At 43.2% G+C, this 17,573-nt stretch overlaps 1 protein-coding gene across 1 annotated transcript in view; it reads left to right on the plus strand.

Moving 5' to 3' along the window:
* The window catches only part of LOC147752705 (uncharacterized), a 32,700-nt gene that overhangs the window by 469 nt on the left and 14,658 nt on the right, over positions 1–17,573 (plus strand). The window lies entirely within an intron of this gene.

The following is a 17,573-nucleotide window of genomic DNA, read 5'->3' on the forward strand; positions in this document are numbered from 1 at the left end:
GCTGTTTGTTTTTTTTAAACAACCATTTTGGCCAGGTGACTAGGACGAAAAATAAAGTAGGTAGTCGACAAGAGACAGAAGTATTTCTTTTCTTTGCAGAAGCTTTGAATAACCCTTATATGACGATTCATTTATTAGCCGCAGTGGTTCATGTTGTTTCTTTGTTAAATACGTACACTCAGAGGCTTATATCATTATTCGTACATATTATAAAATATATTCTTTATGCGTTAGTTTGTACGCCAATATATACAAAAGGGGCACAGGTTACATAAATGCATATCGACCTATATTTACAATATACACATTACTACAACCCCATGTGCAAATCTGTCATGCTTATACCATCCAAAGTAAACCAAATAAAAGGAGTCTACGAGTTTTCAACTGAAGATCGAATTATTAGGGCAAAATTATTTTAAGACCCCTGAGGAAATGTCGCTTATGAATACTGTCCGTCTTTCGTAGGCAGTGTTTGCCACGCTGTCGACCTTCTTCCTTCACAATTGAATAGTCGCTCTAATGTCTGTAATGTTTCATACGTATCTGTTTATACATATATTCAGTGCTGAATAGCAACTTCCCCACTTCATCCTCGCCTTCGGGCATACTAAAAATTTAGTGACATATGGTTCAGCACCTGCTGGAGTTCTTATGAAAGCACAGTTAAGGAGCCATGTGGTAAAGACGATTACATACGCCGTTTAAAGGCCTTCGAGGGGTAGCGCCACGACATTCCCGCTCAATAGCTACTTCACATCGACCCCTAAAGCTCCGCTCCGGTTGCAAACTGTGCCTCCGTTTTCGAAGCGTCACTTGTCTATCTGTGAATGAGCTGCGTCAAAGAAAAAAGACTTGTACATCGCCTTGTGCCTCGACGTTCTTCAGAACGTCGCTAGCGGATCAAGGCTAACCCACAGCCCTTGGCTGGGACTGGAATTTGTTTCCCATTTCGTGCATTCGCTACGTGTGCCTACTATGCTCTGCTCGTTTTCAATTTCGTGACGATTTGCAGGCTGTCACAAGCTCTGCTCTGCCGTCACGGCCGCTGTGAAAAATCCTAGGGCGAATCGGAGGACAGATTTACGCTCATCGCATCGACCAAATGAAAAGTTCAACTAACTTGAGCGCCTGCATCTTCAAAAGCCAAAGCGAATAATTGTATTATCCAAGCAACTTTCCTACTCATTTAGTAAATCGAAGTGGTATGCGCGCGTGTATCTGTGTGCATGTAAAATTGTAAGTTATACACTATAACAGGAAACCCATTGCCTTTAGAAACTCTTGTTGATGTAAATAGATAGTTCAGCTTTGCTTGCCCACCATGGTCGGCACGGAGTTGTTGATCACAGAAGCAAGACTGTTACTGCTGCTTACGGGTATAACAAGCCCGGGGCGTGGTCGAGCCCGCAGGATAATCTCCGTACCGGTGCGTGACATGGAACAGTCAAATACTCAGTGTCCACTCACTTTGGCCACTTGGGTGATACCAAATTAACTATGGTAATAGTGGCTGTCATTGTAGAAACAGCTCTCGGTGCCTATTGGGTGAAGTAATCTGGTCTATACATCGCTCGGGAGAGTCCACGTGGGAACGTCTTTTCCAATCCGTTATTCGATGTAAACAAGATTTTTAACATTGACTTCATTAGATGCATATGTCCAAGGTTGGTATAATAGCAGAATAGTCATAATGGGATAAGTGCATTGTTCAAATGCGCTTGAATTTCGCTGAATACGTTTTCCGGTCTGCTTTTGCGGTTTAGCTTAATATAACGTAGACTGGTCCTACGAGCTATCTTTACTGATGTCTACTAGCATTGGAGCTGCTGTGGTCACTGTATTTTGTAGACGGACGGGGGATAAATTCAATTAGAGGATGTTGTGGCCGAATAACGCTTCATCGGGCCGGATTGAGATCCCTGTAGTGACACAAGTACTCGTTGCCCACATGCTGACTTGGAGTGATACAGCCCTACACCGATAGGAACTAAGATGGAGCACCAATGGCATTTGCTTAACTTCTGTTTACCAGCATAGCGAAGGCTGAAAGGTGCGTCTCTATTGTCGCACGGCTTCTAAGAAGAGCCTACTATGTTCCCCGTATTTGCGCCATCTTACGGCCCGGAGAAAGCCTAAGTTGCGTTCTGACCTAAGGTTGAGTAGCTTGTCCGAGAAGCGTTGTAGAAAATAAGAGAGAAGTGTTGTCAATGGTTTACAGCTGGGTGACCTGACTATATACGTACTAGGGTAGTCCTCCCACTTTCGTTGCTCATGCATCCGTATGCGTGCAATATTGTACGTTTTCTATCTTTATACTACGCGCGCACTCATACTTATCTAACTTATCTACTTATACCACAACGTCGAATAAGTTACACCCCCTAAATCCATCATCGTGGATAGAGTTTCCATTTGCGCTGATCTACATATATATATACCTAAAGTTCCATAGAGACAACGGTACCTTTTTAGCAATGAATAAGCGGTAGTACTTACGTAAGGCGTGAAAAAACGACTAGAACGGTGGGAGGGCACGAGCGCGGTTTTGTGCTATTTAGTGGGTATAGTCCAACCGACATCAATGTTTACTGGCAAGTAGTCACGATTAGAGATCGTAGCTTTTGTTTCGTTAGAGCCGTAATGGCTTGATAGCGACGAACAGTAACAGCACGGGATGCTTTTCTAGCTACGAAGCAACGAGCTAAGTAACCAGCCAAGTACGCTAGTAAAGCACATATGTGAATGGCTGATTGGTCTGCCAGGACAAGGAGAACCTACCCACGTACGGTGCAAAAGGAGGCCTACGTGGAACCATCCGAACAACGAACCGCGCAGGCTGTAGTAATAACAATACCAAGAGTAGCTGTAGGAGTTATAAAGGTGGCTGTAGATGTCGAAATTGCTGCACTCAGTAGACCTAAAAAAGCGTACACGCTCACTTCTGCTGTGGCTATCGTCGTTGCACCCTCTTCTGTTTATCTAGTAGTCAGCAGGCCATAATTGGACGTTGACTTTAGGTTTTTCTCAACTGGCAGCTGGCAGTGAGGGTCTTAGTGAAAGCAAAACTGGTCAAGAGTTTGAAAGGCTGAAGCTTTCATTATTTGCCGGTCTGTCGTCCTAGATGCTGATTCATACCTGCTGCACCATTTTTGCAGATGATCACGGGGGTCGGTGGACGTTAGCCAAATGACGAACAGATGGGGTGGGGGTTTACTGGTGTTACCAGACGCACTACTGGTGGTGCCCTCTATGGCCGACACGGCGCAGGCACTTGACGTACGGCTTGTGCAGCTGATTCTTACTGTGACCGCGATGGTTCTGCTAAGGAAAGGAGTGGATACAAGTTGGAGATGACTGGGCAAAAGAGAACAGCCGATTAGAATGAGAAAAAACACTAGAAAAAGGAGAACATGATGATGATGGTCAACATATGGTTTATGAGGTTGCCCGTTTCAGCGGAAGCCAAAGTAGCGATAGAAACGCGAGCATTGGTTACCGTTGAAACCATTCTCGAACCTCTCCTATACCTCTGAGATACCGGAGGACAAATGTAGTTATGCCTATCCCTGGATCTTTTCGCGTACATCTTTTTTCTGTTATGTTCGTTTGGCCCGTCAAATTTCTAAAAAACAAGTGGTCCTTATATTGTAACAATAGTACCAATAGTGGTGGCAGGTACGGCTGTAGTCATAGCACTGGTAAAAGTACTAGTAAAGGTGGTTGAATATATATATATTCGGCCAGCCAGGCCAAGCCTAATAGCGATCTGACCGAGCGGCCGACCAACCGACCACTCAGTCCTTACAACCCTCACACCAAATATGAGTAAATGACTCGGAGATCCAGCAAACGATGAGGCCAACGAGTAGTATTATCTACAAGGGATGGACCAGGTAGGAACCAGACCTTCTTTGACAAGAAGCTATAGGTAGGGCTTAGTTTAGATAGCAACAGGAACTGCATGTGATATCGTCGCGTGAGCTGGATTTCTTCGTTCGTTCCTGCCCCTATTACAGCAGGTGGGAAAAAACGGGGCAAAAAAAAAGAACAGCAGGTGGATAAGGACATCGACGACCATTGACGGGCGCCGACGAAACGCCGTATTGCCATGGGCCAGTGACAGGTACAGGAAGGAAAAATACGGTAGAAAGCCGAACGGTTGAAAAAGGACTAACAAAAATTGATTCCGATATGCCTCATACACTTGCCAGCTAGCCACAACTCCTGTACAAAATAGTGTATAGTAAATTTATTAGCGGGCCGTACAGCACACGTCAACCTACTGCTGCTGCGGCCAGGGTTACTCTCGAGATGTACTTGGCTAGCTGGTTAACTTACTAGTTGCGCGTTCTTACCCAGGGATAGTTGCTATAGCCGGATTAGGTCGTTCGCGGCGACAATAGAAAACGCGGTGAAGAGGAAAAGCAAAAAGGAGACGACAACAGCGACGACTCCTGCCAGAATTGAGCACCAAACGAATGGGTCGACGGTAAGATGCGAAGGCGATACCGCGACTTCTTTGAATTTACACACAAAGTGGATTCTCAGGTTGAACAGTCGAAGTCGGTGTCGGCGTGGTTTGCACCGAAGGGCTGGGCATGCCAATAGTCCACATAAATCAGCTGGCTGTCGTAGTATTGCACTGGGCCCACCCAATTCGTGCGTTTAGATTCGTACAATGAGGTTTAAGTGGAGCAAGTATTCTTTCCCTCTACCTACTTCAAGCAAAGTGTGCAATGAGAAATTAATATTATAATATATACCTATACAGTTTCAAGCTTCGTAAGCGACGTAGCGTATTACTGAATAACATATGGGCTAATGTTATCGTATCGGTGCGCCCAAACGAACATTGTAAGTCCATGCAAAATGTTGAGTTTCATTTCCAACGTAAACACTAGCCATATCCAAATTCGTTTTTGTTTATATGCGCCTCATCAAACGATGCGCCTTCCAACTCTCTTACGTCGTCTCGCAAGCAGCGTAGGCCCATCGGAGGGAAGCATATAGACACGAAGTAATACGAAGGGCCTGGGAAAGTCTTCAGCACAGCGATGCCACCGCGTACATTTTGTAATCATCTTCACGGACATCTACGGGCCAACCACTTCCCGTTCCTATGGTCGATTTTCTGGAAGATGAAGAGCGTCATCATCCTGCTTCTGGTTCGTTGTGGAAAATCGGGCCTTTGATGGGTCTTGGTGGCTATAGATGTTTCGTGTCTTTCAAGGCTGGCCGCGCTTACTAACTTCATTTATACACCTACTAGGATGAGTCTGCCAGCAGGAAAACAGGTTAAAGCGATTGGATCAGGCGGTCGTAGGGCCGCCAGTGACCAAAAGCCCTGAATGAGTTAGCCAGGTAAATGACCTCGTCTAGGTGGGGGTCGCACCTTGGTGCAACCTCGGTGGCTACAGCTGTACCGAGGCTAAGATGTGTGGTCCTAGATCAGTGGCATTGGCGGCGATGGCTTAGGCGAGTGCAGCAGCATCAGCGGCTTCGACTGCATGGCTCGTTAGGGGGATATGGGTGGTATGGTTCTGCAGGTACCTACTATGGCCGCCGTTGCTGGTGCTGGCGATAGCTGTTACTCGGCCAGATGAGGGCACCTAGCTTTTGCTATGCTAACGTGGAGCGAGGCTGAGGGGGAACGAGGAGCTGCTGAGATAAGCTTGAGTGGTGGTTCCGACAGCAGCAGCGGTCATAGTAACTGCAAGCAATGAGCCTCTGTAGACACCTTAAGTGCAGCGCCGTGTGACTAGACGAAATTGAAGCGAGCGTTGAAGGAAAAGATAGGAAGAAGCGAGCAAAAAGAAACAAGCTCTGTCCGTCAGCCGTCCAATTCGACTTCTCATCAGTGGAACTTGTTCTTACAGCAGGGAAACGACAGTGGCATAAACGATGCCACTGCTGCTGTTGTCGCCGCTCAACACGGAATAGTAAAGACGCCACTGTGTCAGCAGCTGCTGACTCTTTTTTGTCACAAGACGGCCTTCAGGTGATGTCGTTTTCTTTGTTCTTTGAAAAAAAACGACAATCATGAAGAAAACGGGGAAGCGAGCTCGAGGGAAAAGAAAAAACGTGCATTGGAAAAAGATAGGGGGATGGAAAGAGGAGGGAAGCTGTGAGACAAGAACGAAACACAGAGGCGGCTGAATGAAACCGACTATAAAATGGAGATAAGCCTTCCGTTTAGGTTTAGACGAGTGATTCGAGCACGCAGAAGGTCAGAAACAAGCTGTCATCGCGGGTGCTACTTCTGCCTCTAGCCATGGCTCCGATCCACGAGCGCAAATCCGTTAGGAAGTGCTCTTTCCAGCTGACGTTGTTTGTCGTGAGCGAATATTGAGGATTGTAGTGTATGTATGTATGTATGTATGGCGCGCTTGGACATTACTTGTATGGCATCACTTGGACATTTAGCTAAATAGTACTTGACCCATATGACAAGAGCAATTTCTCCACAATACGAGCGAACTTATTTGTAGACGCAGTGGATGTTCAACCGAATAAAGCTTACTACCCAGTCATTTTAATTAAACTGAGTGTCAATCGATACTGTGACTCTGGTAAAACGCCGGCGCCCAATGAATGTTTAGTTAGTATGGTGTTCTCTGCTTGCGTATAAAACATGGTCCGTTGCGAGATTAGATATTACAGGGTTGTTGTTACCGTGGATGACGGTGTAAACGACATCCATAAGTTGCTGAAGCAGCACGAAGACAATTTCGCACCATCAACTTTTTTGAGCTTGTTGTCGTATAGAGTCTTTGCAAGTAACAAGGGTACGTTCTTTGCCGCCTAATATATTCATGTCCGGCCTCTTGAACAAAAACAGCAAGCCCACTAGTCGCTGGAGGGCTATCAATGACTCGAGCCTCCTTTTCAAGCAAAAGTGACAGTTTTCTAGGTCGACTGCAGAACCCACTTAGGCCACTTGCTTATCCTAAGCTATGTGCGATGCTGTAAAAGCCGACAATACGCCAAGATGGTGCAAATACGTCGCTTCGTTGCAACACAACTTTTCTAGCATCATCTCAAGTGTAGCGATGAAGTTGTCGCCTAAATAAGTGAACCTGAAAGAAGAAACGCTTATTTATACAGACAACCGCATAGAACAATCATGGCACACGATAAAGATAAAATTTATTATTTTCCACTGTTATATCTACCACTATCTAGAAATATTCTGAGCTACCCGACCATACACACTTCTGGGTCTTTAGGATATCTGTACTCCCTCGGGGCATCTCGACTTTTAGCTGGAACTCTGGCTATTTTCTTGGCCATCTGATTTTACGCAGAAAAGCAACGCTTAACAAGATAGAGAAAAACAAATCAGTCCACTGCAAAGTTTGGGGTTATAGATGTAGTATATATTGGCCACTCAAAAGGTTAAGCAAAAGTTGGCCAGCAGATATTGTTCTGTTGTGCGCGGTCGGCGTCTGCTTTCGAGAAGGACACTGAGTGCACTAACGGTTTTACGCTGATACGCTTACAGCTGTGCTGTCCTGTACCATTAAATCCTCTCGTACGTTTTTGTTTTTTATACATTTTATTACGTAGGGGTAGTTGGCAGAGAGGCTGATGAAAATTATACGAGATGAACGCACTTCGAAGCGATTGCTAGATGGGTATTTGCTAACCATGTGAACCAAATTGCTCGAAATTATTCAAGTCGTTCGGAAAAACAGAGTGTCCTAAGCCAAAGTTAATGTACAAACAAAAATAACCCTATAAAGGAAAATTATCGTTTGGTCGTAAAGTCTACATGGCCAAGTGATGGCCATCACTAAAAGAGCGTTCACGGACTTCAGTTCTCTGCCGTATCTGAATGAGGCATAAACCCGATTTCGTTTCGAAGTCGACTTTGTCCTACTGCGAGGATGTTGTCGATATTCGAAACAATGGAAAACAATTTGTCATTAACATGGGTATAAAATGTCGAGAGCATCTGTTTCTACTAGTGTACCAAACAATCCGAAAAGCAAATATATGGGAATATCTGTAAATCCTTTGCCACCATTCTGCACACCATGTGTATCTAATTTCAACTCTGTTTCGTCTTAGCACTGCTATACTAGAAGTTATATTATATATAGAAGGTATATTATAATGATTCTAATTATATTCATCACAACTTGTATAAGTTATTTTTTATTTTATTTTGGTTTCTGGGTAAGCTTAATTGCTTGTCAGTGTCGATTTTTCTACTACTTTCAATTCAGCGGAGATCTTTCTCGTTTACAAGTATAGAAATTGTACTGTAATGGCCAAGAAGTTAAATAGCAAATAGTTGCGCTCGTTCGGAAGCGGTTTGGATGTAAAAGCCCTGGCTATCATGACGACAAATCGTTAGTCTTCAACCAACCTTCAAGCAACGGCCTAATCCTTCACGATGTCGTCCAAACTTGTGGAAGCGACCGAACTACTAGACCTCACTATTGGCTAGCTGTTCAGCTCATCAATTCCTGCTGTAAAATACAAGGATACTGAGAATATCGAAGTTTCTTGCTGGCAGAGGCAGGCCGCTTAATGACCATCAATTATTAGTATCGGCAGCGGCACCAGCGAGTGATACGAGTGGCCGCCATTACTGCAGCGAAGATGCGGAAGAGAAACTCTACAAAGTATTAGTCGAAGAAGGTCGTCAAACGTCTAGGTGACAAGATCCTAGATTGTTAGGACATGCGAGTTGCCAAGGGCACAGCCGAACGAGGACACGTGAATTCTTTGTTAAAGCAGCCTAGCTGATGACAATTGAAAAAGCAATGGCCATGAAACATAGGCAGTATATAGTACCTAGGATATGTATCGTCAATTTCTTGTTAACGACTTAGTTCTTCATGTAGAGTTCTCTAGGGCAGACGACAGAGGCTTATTTACATAGTGAGATTTCTATTATTAGCTTGTTCTTCGATAATCATAACTATCAATTAGTCAATCTCTGTTAACATGTACCCCTTTTGAATATCAACAAGTACAAATACCCGTTAATAGGGGATTGATGATACCTAACATATAAGAAAAGTCAACTTTAACCTCTTGATCGGCAGACTGAGAGCGATTTGATATCGTTGGCCTGGATGTTACATCATAACACTAAAGGCCTCCGTAAAAGATTTAAATGTAATACAATTTGTATTACCGAATATATCGTCGGTGTCGTTGAATGCTGAACTCTTTCAGTTTCGAAGATACTATAGACCTAATCGAGCGAGATTGCTTTGTTTAATTTGGCCGGCGAACTTCGTACACAGCTTTTACTATTTAGTGCTATGTGCTATTTACATATTATTTAGCGCATTCTGCTAAATGCGAGCGCTCGTGAGCTTGCGTTACATTTTAAGCTAAATACATATTTATCACACAAAAGGAGTAACTTTGAGCGGTAGGAACGTACGTACACATAACGCCAGACGATTCCGCCAATGTTCAGAGCATTTCAACAGTGGGTGCGCTTTGTACTTCTTGGTTTTGGGCTTCTACCTAGAAACGTGTAATTATAGATACCGAAAGGTGAACGAAGGACTAAGTACGGGTAATTGCTAATTGCAGCACAGAATATCTCTACTCGTAGCAGAAATTATTAGTTGATAGTACATAAAGCGTATGTTGTCACGTTCTTCTTAAATTTATGCGCCAGAATTATATATAGTTTGGCAGTGTTTCAAACATTGGGTAGCACCGAAAGGGTCGAACAATTCGTAGCAAACTGAAATATTTATTTTGGTTCAATATTAACTTAAGGATCATTTTTAGCTTAAGTACCGCCCAAAGAAAAATATGGATATATATGATACCTATTAAATATGTGCAGAAGGCACAATATGATTGTTCTCATCTTTACGTCATAACGGTTGTCATCAAACAATTCGCGTCGCTACGTTGGCAGTATCGAAAAACTGAAAATACTCTTATGTAGAACTTATTATCAGCACATATATTTTTATTATTATATATATTAGTGAAAATATTGTACTGTGTTGCTCAGTCGACATCATGACGTTAAGTTATAAAAGCTCTTGTGGAACTACTTGAACTTTTTCTATGTTTGATTGCCATCCTATTCGGTGAAGTATGTAAGGCATACTAGTGAGGAAGGATGAACAAGGGGGAGAAACTGGGAAGTAAAGAAGGTGTTATCGCTTACCTTTCGATGATAGGTACTTGGTTGGAAGCCACTTGGCTGGTCGTTGGTAGCTCCACTAGATATCATCTACTGTTAAGGCGAGAAACGTCAAGAGCCGCCTGTGAAGGCTCAGCTGCTACATCGTCGCGGCTTTGATGGTAGCTAGTAGTAGTTCCATAGAAGTTGTAGCCGTTATGGCAGTTGTTTGTCTCCGGTGGAGTGGTTCTGACGTCAGAATGCCCCAGCTCAGTAGTGCGTGTTTGTATGTTTGTTTCTGCGGTCGCATCCATGTGCGTGTGTATGTCCATACGGTCTGTGACGGTGTGTTCGACCGCCGTCTTGGCGGACCTGACAGGGTGCCTTTCGGCAAAAACTAAGCTAAGCGTGTAATTATTAAGCGTTCCAACTTTGGACCGTTGTGTTCTCCTGGGGGAAGGGGCGAGCGGGATAGAATGCGGCCTCTGATCAGGCTGCTATTAAAGGTGGGTAAGAGGAAAGGCTGTAGAAGGTGCAGTAAAAGGGACAGCCGAAGGCCTAATAAGATAGAGCGGACGGGGGCTACATAAATCTGGGGTCGGGAGTTGAGGTGAGCAACTCTAGACCCCTTTGTGAATAAAACATCATCGGGTGAGTGAAGCGCAATGCAGTTACAGTGAGTGGTTTCGTTACTGACATTGTTGGCCGTCGCCCCTTTGTACAGCGGAGGCAGCAGTGTTTCCGTTGTTGACGATGATGACTCCTCGGCACAGCCCTCGTCAATCCCGCTTAGCTGAACTACAAGAACTCTGTTCCTGAGTTAGTTTGGTGAGCTTACAAACTCACTAAGTCTGGCCACTTGAGATTCGAGAGGATCCATTCTGAACAGCTTAAACATAAACAACGCTGCAAGCCGTCACGAATGTGCACTGCTTCTTTCGATAGGGGCAGTCAACATTATTGAAGTTAGAATCAAGAAACGACTAATTGAATGTGATAGAGGTGGAGCTGAAGCTGCCCGGAAGTCGACGGGGAATGGTACTTGAGTTGATCTGATCATTAACCTTGAAAGGACGACTGGGAACTGGATTGAAATGTTCCCAAAATTTAATTTCGGTCAGTGTGTAAATTATGGCAATACAGTGCGTATAACGTGTGACCCTTTTCGCACCGGATCGTTAATTTATCATGGGTAATAGTATACATTACAACATCGTTCAGTACTAAGCATAGGTGAAGTTTGGTTGAAAATCATGCTTATGGTTAATTTTCACTGATTAAATGTGTTTTTTAGTTATTTCTAATATTTTGAACCGAGTATGAATGGCTACGTTCTGAAGGCTGACATGAGACTTCCGGCCTAAATCTATAACGTTTCAGTTTTTATATGTAAATAGTTAGTTGTACAATCGACCAGCAGCTGCTGCAAATTATTACAAGACCTTTAATGCAGGCCTTCTGTCTGTTTCACTATGCCAAACTATTCATGTCGTACGATTGAGGTCGGTTACCTGCATTTCACCTATGGGGCAGGTCGTTAAAGGTTTTTGGGTGCGCCTATTTAAATCCTTGGTTCTGCTATGAAACTGTCGTTAATTCTTGACATGCTTTAATCATTATTGAATAGAGCTTTTGCAGACATAACACGCAAAATATACCAAGCATCCACTTAGTTGAATATAACTGCTCACTTTAACAAGTCGAAAATTGTTTATTTCCACAACACCCTGTTTGATTAGAGAAGCGGATATCACGGGTCCAAGAAAGCCTTTCAACATGCTTCAAATGAGCGAGGGTTTGCAAATACAAAGACAAGCTTAAAAGGGCTGTTCATACTGGATAACTCTTGAGATTGCTTCGGGATTTTGAATTTTCTCTTTTCTTTATTGCAGATAGAGGCGAGTCTTCTGCTAAATGAGTCTTACAGCGTTCAACAAAGATTAAATGATAAAAATGCGTTTACGGCAGAATAGACCGAATGTGTTCTTCCTGTGCCTGTCACAAAGTATTCCAAACAGAAGGTTCGTTTGTGGGCATTGGCGGGTGCGACTTGGGCTAAACAAGAGGTCAAGTATGACGTTGAAAGCGCGAAGATCTCCCAATGGTATTTGTCGAAGTAGCTTAAAGTGGCTACACAATGTTGAACCAAAGTATAAACGCTTTGGGATTTCCCTTCCACTGCTACAAGTATTAATATCAATTGCTAGACTTGTCGCTAACGTCTTACTAACGAACAATTCTGTTGTACAGTTACAAATTGAAAGTTTGTTGTGATATCCACGCTGGACAATGTATAGAGCTACCCTTGAGTCACTGAAGATGAACACTCGAAAACTGTTGCATCGTATGCGCGCACTCTCACGATTTCATTGCGCGAAGCTTTTTCTTCTTTTCGTGGCTTGGAACCTCAGACTGCTTTCGGTTCGGGTGATCCGGTACAAATGTGTTCGGTATGGCATTCTCTCTTAGCCCACTCGTGGCTGATACTAAATTTGACATGGGCGCCCCTATATCTTATAGAATGAGATGGAGGCGATCTGAATATATTAGGAGAAGGGAAAACAGGGAGAAAGGAATAAGAAAGTAATAACAGACAAAATCGAAGTGTTAGTATTGACCGCTAACGGTTGCTCAGATGGCCGGCGAGTCTAACCAAATTAGTCTGGTCGTCGGTGCAGGCGGCTTTATATCCAACGAGTTACCCTTCCACGAGTCGCTGAGCCTGACCATCGTAGCGCGGTACCACCGCGAAATTTTTTTCTTAAAGTAACAACGAGATCGCTGCTTAATATCGCTGCAGTTCGAAATTCTATAATAACGACTGTAGATACGAGTACATGAGTATGTATCTGTAATACCGTGAATGCAAGATGTTGTTGACAAAACGCGCGTTGACAAAACGTAGGAAAGACACACGCGTCATGTATATGAGAGAGGGAGAAGCTCTTCGCGTTTATCGTTTACTTATCTATCGTTAAAAAACAACCGGTAGGTCCTACAGCCAGCATGATACGTTGGCTTTTTTCGGGGATCAGTCGACGCATTGTTGAATAAAATTACGTGAAGCGGCACCACTTGTCGTTAGTATTGTTTAACAGACGTGGCAACGTGTCTGCGTATGACGCCTTATGCAGCAGTGATCAGAGCCAGGTGAAGAGCTGCATTGGGATTCCGCCATTTTAACACAGTTTACTTTTACGTGATTAATGTGTTATTTATTTAGCTTTGTCCTATATAACTCTCCGCAGCACACTTGTATATTATATGATGTATCTGAAAATCAATACAAACGGCGCAATCTACTCTTTGCCTATATCTTAAGAAACATAATAAACCTTGCTAAAGTAACAATACTCGTATAATAACGTTATACTCGAAACCGCTTTTGTTGCGGTATGATAGACTTTATTTACAAGCGAATACCTCACTCAAGAATGATGCGAGGAAAAAAATCTCGTAACGAAGGTTCAGCCGCACCGGTATTTACGCCAATCAGAGCTAATCAGTCAAAACATAAATTTCTATATAAAACATAAAAAACGAAAATCTATATGGCATTGTCGTACCGCACACCTATTTGAAGTTATTATATAATAAATAACTTCTTTACATTTAGGAGAATCAGATTGGCTGCTCTCGGAATAGTGCAAGCCATGAAACTTCTCTATCAGGAGCATTCATGTTTTTTGCTCAACGATAGGATAGGCGCTGGTGGGCGCATATTCCACTGAACGGCTGTTTCTTGTTGGTTGTCCGCTTTTTTCGGAGCGAACAGAATCGTCGCTCTTCGTCGTACAGCTCATCCTCTGCATATGTTTCCCACGAAAGAAAAAAACAAAACGAGCACTTGCGGCCGCGGCACTTCGTGTTGGCAACAGCAGCGGCAGCAACAGCACCAATAAGAGCACTACCCAAGAAAAGCTAACTTCAGATGTTGCTAAGGTAAGAAAAAAAGTTTTTGTTTAAAAGATCATGCCTGTTCTTACTTTGCGCCGATGCTTCGAAGAGTCAGCACGGTCTTAGCTGCTTGCCTTATGTCGGTGCGTCGTGGTAAGGGGCTACGGCTGGCGGGAAACAACTACTCGTCATCCAACTCTTCGTAGTTAAGTTTATTTTTTCGTTTGTCTGTATGTTCGAACCTACGTACGTAGACGTAGACATCCTACAGAAAGGATCCATCGGTTAACGAAAAAATAGACGCCGAGCAACAAACTCGCCGAATAGCATCTAAGGCCATCATCAATACAAAGACTCGTGCACGCCAGCGGAGGCAACAGTTGTGTAGGCCGTCTAGCTAGGGGGGGGGGTGGACAGGAGGGCGTAGAACTTGGAGAAAGAGCTCAATGGAGGAAAGACGCTTTTTCGTAATAACTTCCTCGTCGAGGATACAAAGCCAAACAGAGGAAAAAAGCCAATTTTATTAGAGCAGCGTGATGAGACGATGTTCGTTAATAAAGCTTTGCTTGCGTCACCTATACAAATTCAATGTTAGGCGCATCTATAGCGCGGTGCGCTGTAACCTTGTAGTGATAATGATAAAACGCTGGAAAATCGGAGCTTAATTGTTAGTTAATGGCTGCTCTCCGTGTAGGGGTGCACCTATATAATCGCGTGGGTACGTGTGTTTATATGCTGAGGAAATAAATTAGATTATAGTGGAGAATATAAATGGGAACTGAAGATATAGAAGCGTCCATTGATTATACTGAAACCTATGCGTGCGCTTTATATGGGCAGCTGTTTTATGTAACCCTGAATTTTAGGATTACACTGTTACGTTGGAGAATTTGAGCTATAACTTCGGTACCAAAGATTATTCCATATTCACTGTCAATCAAAGGTCTATTGGATACACTGACATTAAGCACACATTTATCATCTGTCAAATTGGCGTTTGGAAACATAGTTTGCCATGAATCTTTGGCAGAAACATCAACAAGGACCACTTTTAATTACTAGATAACTGTAACTTGTTGGCTGTTACAAGAGTCGGTGTCCGTTTCACCATTAATATGTAACTGATGCCACCCAGATATAGATTGCAGCCGTCAAACAGTTCATTTTGCGATTCACTTAATTAAATAAAGACGCTTAACGTTAACTGAACTGAGAGATAACATTTAATTAGGCTTGTTAGTACCATTAAAGTTTTAAGTTGATTGAAGATGTTTTTGAACGTCCGATAAACAAGTTCGGTATGATACTTTAGGATAGAAATGAGATTCAATCGTTCACATCGGACAACACAAGCAATGGCCGTATAGCACAAGAATCAGGTCAATGTGAGTCAAATATTCGAAACGGCCGGTAAATGTCTATCTTATCGAGAGATCTAACTTGGCTTTCGTATATGTTATAAAGTTTCCTCTAACTTTATCACTTTACGGACTCGGGTCGGCAAGTTATTGCGTTGCTATTGAGATATGGCCTTAGATACTTTGACATCTTTGTCGTGCAAGGGCTTCATGTGCCACAAAGCACTTTCGTTGCATCACGGCATATGGGTTCACGCTGTCGTCTACAAACTGTGTCAGACGCTGACCTGACATGAGCAGTTTTGTATTGCGCACTCAAGGCACGTGCGTGTGGGTAAGCAAGAAAGTTAGTCTGCACTAAAAAAAAAAAGCACTTACAATGAAAAACGAAGCTCGTTTGAAGTTAACTAGTTATAACATTGGTTTCCCACGACGTCGAATAACTGGTTAGCGGTCGAGAGATGCTAATTCTGTTCTTTAGAAGAGGTGACCTTGCTGTCAATGCCTGGTAACAGCTCTCTGCTAAGAGGCTGGAAAGGCCAAAAAAGCTGCCAGGGAACGCAGGGTGCACAACAGTCCTGTGCCTTACTTATTTCTAATGCTAGTTTCATATATCGGCCGTTTGTTCACCTTCCGCTAACTGTGGACGTTTATTAGTCGATTAAGCTTCAGCTTGTCTGCTGCCGCTGGCCTTTTGCTGGCCAGCAATTAACTGCGTGTAGTTTACCTGCTTATATTATCTGTGCGTAAATGTTAACTATCATCCTATGCTGTGTCGTTCTAGAAGTTTTTCTTTTTTTTTGTTATCTAGCCTTGTTAAATTCTTTTCGCTTTAGCATACTACGCGTAACGGCTGCCTTTATCCAAAACCTTAAAATGACACTACGGAACCTGAATAGGCTGCTACAGTGATACGTCCTACACAGTCTAGACAGGTAAAATGATCTTAAGAGATAATTCAGTGCTCATGAACAAGTGAGATTTTGCCAAAGTTAGTCATTTGAATATAATAAACGCTTCTGAGTATATCCAAGGGCAATTCAAAAAGGTCGCGGTAGCTAATACGCTTGTTACTATTTATTTATTCGAATTTTGGCTGGCCTAAACCTAGATGAGTGGTTAGGACCTTGGCTGTTGACTTTTGAAGCAACAAAGTTCTAGCAAAAGGCAAAAACGCTTTTCGCCAGACTCGATTGTACACACATTGGCGATCATTAACTTGGTCGCGTCCTTTCCACAGAGCAGGGCTGGCCTTCGTATTCGTCTGAAGGAGGATGGAAAATTAAACCGAAAAGGAAAAGGAGGACAATCAGCCTAAAAAGGCATACGGAAACTGATGGCCAAGCCACAGTCATTGCTCGCTGCCATTGTCTTCCCATTCTTTACCAGTTCTTTTCATGTCAGACGATCTGGTCATCTCTGTTGCTTGGTTTGACAAGCCTGGCTTTCTGGAATATTATGCTTTACCGCCAACACCGTTAGTGTTGCTGCTACCAATAGTGCATGTGAGCCTTGTACCGCGGACTAGCTGGGCCAGCGTGCTCTTGCCGAAGTTCTGGTTGACGCGATGAGTATAGAGATGAAAGGCGACCCAACATGGCCAGCTTGATCCTGAGCCGGGAAATAAGGACGGCGGAAGAAATGCAGGCCTCGATGTCGCGATGACGCCAAGATAAGCAAGGAAATACGAACCTAATGTAGATGCCTAGCTAGTTAGTAGGGGCATGCTTTTGTTGCTTTTGTTAGCGGGCAGATCTGCCAATATACGTGAGAAGATGAAAAGTACAGCGCTAGGGTATGTTATGTTCGGATGCTTATATTTTAAACTTATATCAAAATGACCAGATATAGGCTTTTATTATTAAAGCGTCGCTTGAGCCTTTTTAGCCTACAGGACCTGAACTTTAGATAGGTCACCGCTGTGGTCGCTAGGGGCTTCATAGAAATGAATTAGAAAGAACCATGTGTACGAGGGATAAAATGAACATACCTGAAATAAGTTAAAATTAGGTTAATACAACTTAATGTCCTCCTTTAATTTTGGTGATAACCTAGAGCCAATTTAAGTCAGAACTAGACTTTCTGTAAACGCATTTTGAAAATATTCACCAACAACTTTATGTTCCATCGGAACGAGTATATCAGAATTAGATTTGCTTAATGTTGACAACCTTTTTCATTTGCTCCAAGCGTATCGAATGGCGAAG

Source organism: Varroa jacobsoni, unplaced genomic scaffold (assembly GCF_002532875.2).
Source record: "Varroa jacobsoni isolate VJ856 unplaced genomic scaffold, vjacob_1.0 scaffold_1065, whole genome shotgun sequence".
Taxonomy (NCBI): domain Eukaryota; kingdom Metazoa; phylum Arthropoda; class Arachnida; order Mesostigmata; family Varroidae; genus Varroa; species Varroa jacobsoni.